Genomic DNA, 4,877 nt, shown 5'->3' with positions numbered 1-4,877 from the left:
TCTGCTCTCGTACACAGCACGCACACATAGACATCGGTTGACACACAACGAAACACTTAGTGAGCTGAAATATTTTCACATTGCGAAATCTACGGAGCAAAGTGGATCGAGGGTTGGCCCGGACATCAATAGCCATCAATCATCTGAAAATTTCGGCAACGCGCTGGACAACCCGAGAGGTAGGATACTATCACCATAGTAGAGTTGTTCGGGACCATCGAATGAGGATGGGAGGAGGTGAGTGGCAAAGGGGGAGGGACCAGGAGGAACGTTCGATACCTCCAAAAACGCGGGCCAAGCCAGTACTAAAGCACCTGCATGAATTCAGTTGCCGCGCTTACGATGCTTCGTGTATGCTTCGCTGTGATATCTGGACTCGTAGGTATGCGTGAATTTGTGATAAACACGAAGACAGGCTGATATGAGGGTGCGTGAGCAATCATGCAAGAAACAGATACAGATATATGCAGTCAAAGAAAAGGGGCAACGTATAAAATAATAATAATAGGATTCGCGGTGGAGTTCGAACGCGATGAAATAACGCAAAACATCGTGTTCCTTGGATTTTCCATTTAGTATTTTAAATGAATATTCAGGAGATAATCGCTTGACGATACGAAATGGATGATATTCATTTGGAATATTTAGAGGATTATTTTTTATTATAACTTACGTATAAAAGTAAGTGTTAGACTAACATCACTTTTTAAACGAAATGGACTATTTTCAGAATATCGTATTCTGTAGAAACCATTTAAAACTTCCCTGTTTAGGTATATAATTTGTTCGTGACTCACAAAAATGTTGTACGTATGAATAGTATATCTTCAACTATGAAGCTAAGTTTAGGCGAAGGTAAATTCTGGGTGTTTAAGAAACGATGGAGTTTTTGAAAAGAAGAAACTAGAATCCAGAAGGTAAGATTCAAAGCGTTACAACGAATATTATTCACAAAATTCCAAACATTGATTCTTTTAATATCCATAAATAACGGAAGATAAAGATAATTTATATCCAAGACTGTCAGTGTCGTTATATCTACGCATTATACAATTTTCTATTTTCTACATTTGTCAAACCTACTTCATATAAATCATTCTATAAGAGCGTAATACAACGAACAGATGTTTTTACGCTACGCTTCCGCCATTCATATACTGTAAAAGAAAACAATTTACAACTCATGTGTACAAATAAGACAATATGATAATTACTATATAAACAAATACTACAGTGATATACAGAGATAAGTGCCTCCTTCGTCCCCGTGTCATCACGCTAATCAACTTCTCATCTATTTTCTATATCAGTAAGTTTGAATGTACGAGCTTTTCGTTAGTCAGAGAAGAGGTAGCAACCTACTCAAAGTCATGCTATTCTAGTACAAAGACGACTACTCGTAGATGACACGCGCAGTTGGCGCGCATGGAAGCACGAATTACACGCGGCAACGACGTGACGCACCACCAATTACTGCGAAGGCGCCATTTTCACGTAACAGGTTGGATAAACTATTCGTTAAAAACAATCATAATGAAAAATATACCTGCTTGCAACGAATAATAAGACCAAATGCTCGTAAGACGAATTGTATTATTTTCTATTGTTAAATAAATACGATTTAAATTGAATAAAAATTATGATATAAATTATTAAAAGATATTAAATTGAAATAAATTAAACTCAATATTTACATATGGCTCATCAAAATTTCTACTGTAACATTTATATATATATATATATATTTTTTTTTATATATATTTATATATGTGTATATATATAGACATTCGTAATTTTTTCTGCAAAGTTTGTTCTAAAAAATGTACTTTATATAATATTGAAAAAATTTCATTTGAATGAATATTTGAATTATGGGCACTATTACACTTTACGCATTTTGTCATCCGTTAAATCATTGTCTGATACACATTTCTCGATAATTTTGATACCATGTATAATATCAGATTTTTAAGTTTCGTTCAATTATACATAGATATGATGCGATCTACTGGTATTACAAATGAATTGAAACGAATGAATAGTCGAAGGAAACTATTCTACAAATTGATCGTCTCATATAATGATTTAAAAAAATACGATAATAAAATTAGCATGTAACAACAATTAGCATGTAAGACAATATTTCTGGTTGCTGATAAATATTAAGAATGTTGCTCTCGGTTTATCATATATACACCACTTATGATAACTAGAAGTTACTTTACGTTTGAATGTTCCGTAATTTTCCATTGTTTCACCTATCTCGGCTACTTCCATTACAAAATCGTTAAAAAATCATCAAAACGCTTCATTCCTCATGTTCGACTGCAGTAGATTATCCACTCGATCATTAATTCACTCACTCGTACATACTAAATGTGATATAATAATTATCAAGATTGTTAGAAACGGGCCAGAAAGTATGGAGGGGAGAAAGAGAGGATGCTATCCGCCTACAACCGTATAAGGAGCCCGCGCATTTACTAGGAGAGTACGCGATCCAGATAGGTTATGCCTTGCTCCCTTATTTTCCTGAGCTCCTGGTACTATAGCCACGTGTTTCTGGCACGTCAATCTGCCAGTGTACCACGCTATAAACAGACATCTACGTACTTCATGCAAGCCTGGTAGTTGGAAGTTGTGATTAGAATGCACGTGGCCTTGCGGAATCTCTATTGACGCAATCGTCAATAATACTTCTGATACCCTATACCCGTAAGAACTTTTGAAGCAAGCAAATAATTTAAATTCAAATTGTATTCTTTATATAAGGCGTAATCTGAATATTGTACGAGACTCCTGACGCATAGGTATCGATTTTGTCAGTATTTCATTAAATTTGTATAATTTCAATGCTATATGGTATAAGTAGTGAAAAGATTTTTCAAAATTCCTTTTCTTATGTATTAATTACTCTTAGAAAATTGCATTACTAGTTCATATCGGAGGACATCGTAGTATTTTCTTACGTTTGTTGTAGTAGTCAATTGTTAATATTTATACGTAAGTAAATTACGTTTTACGAATGTGATACATGATATTTATACTTGGAAATTACTCTACTTAAATAATGATAAATAACAAAGCAATAGATTGAAATTAAAGAATAATAAATTAATCTCCCTATCACTGAATTAATTTTTGCTTTTGTATAATTTATTGTGTCGTACATTTTGTTTCATTGAATATTAGTCTAATTATAAAGCTTTGAATATAGTAATAATATAACACGTATGTTTGCATATGCGAATTTGATAAATAAAATAAAATAAATATATTATACTAATAATATACAATATATAATAATATAGCATAATAATAATATATTTATTATTGAATCGGGCGGGCGTTCATTTTCACCGCATATGATTTTAATTAAGCGTGCTTCTAAGAAAAGTTGCTTCTTGTAACACTAAATGTAAGTTAAATTGTAAATTAAAAACTATTCCATTGAACCTTGTTCAATCATTTTTTCTATTAGTTTTGTAATGGTTAATCACTTTTTTGTTAACGTTAAATGTATTATGGAAAGGTAAAGAACGACTTGTCGTTGCAGATGTAAGTTTTGGAAGCTGATTTAATTGACATGTTTTATTTTACATCTCATATATAGAGAGAAATTCCCGTAAAGAGAACTTATGTTAATTATATATATAAATCAAATCATTTTCTTCTAACTACTATCTGCTGTACATACAAAATATTATACAATAACACACACGTGTGTGTGCCATAATTTCTTAAGCATAACAGGTATAAATACGATATTTTCTATTTTAATAAAATATATAATAGCTCAATTGATATAATATCTCAAAAATATAGAAAGTTCATTAAAATACAAATGTTAGAAGACTAAAGGTATTAAAATAATAAAATATGAAAACGCTAGAATAATCAATTCAAAATGCTCGTAATCAAGATTCGGTACATAACACATGTATTCACTTGATTCTACTACCATCGTTTTAAATATGTACATATGTATATCTATATCTACATATATGAAACAGAGGTTAGATAGCAATATATATATATACGTAACCCATGCAATGTTATTCATAGTTCTTATCGCAACATGAACGCCTGATAATCAATCCGCGGCTCGCGAAGTCCTTGCGGCCACATTATGCGTCGTCGTACGAACGTAGCCGCGGTCGCGTCGTTGAAGGCGTGTGGAAAAACGTAAAGGGCTAGTCTTCGGCCGTGATTATATTTCGATACATGGCGTGCTTACTTAGGTATCGTTGACACTCGCCAAGACTCCTCACCTGCCCATCAAAAGACGTAAAGTCATCCACATTGGCCAACCAAGGAACCGGATTGCACGTGAGAAAGGAGGTTATGCGGTAACCTAGATGGCGCAGTGGTAGATGCGCGGTAACCTAGATGGCGCAGTGGTAGATGCGCGGTAACGATGCGCAGGACACGTTGCGACTCTTATACCTTCATGTGCGTCTAGTAGTTACTTGGCGAAATGTGGACGCCTTTCGGGAACTGTTTTTCTTGGCACCCTGAAGTGTACCCCGGGTGCGTCCAATTACCTGTGAGGGCATATTAGGTGACGAAGGAGACTGCAGCGGTATACTTTGTCAGGTCATGAACGCCAGAATCTTGGAAATAGCCACCTTAAACTGTTTTACCCTCGCATACGTCGGTAAGATCATTTTCACCGTTTGTGTCATTTCTCCAACGCTACTCAGCTTTGAATGGCTACAGAGCTGCGACTTTGAATTTCAATTTTCTGAAAATTTGAATTTTTTGTTAAATTACATAGTAATCTTTTCTCAAAACTTTGAACTATATAATAATATATACTTAAATATAAAATAATCTTTACATTCCTTTTAATGCAGGGAATAAAAATATGTGCAATG

The sequence above is a fragment of the Bombus bifarius genome, unplaced genomic scaffold, assembly GCF_011952205.1.
Source record: "Bombus bifarius isolate JDL3187 unplaced genomic scaffold, Bbif_JDL3187 scf7180000007979, whole genome shotgun sequence".
In the NCBI taxonomy this organism is placed as follows: domain Eukaryota; kingdom Metazoa; phylum Arthropoda; class Insecta; order Hymenoptera; family Apidae; genus Bombus; species Bombus bifarius.
The sequence above is the reverse complement of the archived record's forward strand: the minus strand, read 5'-3'. Positions refer to the sequence as shown.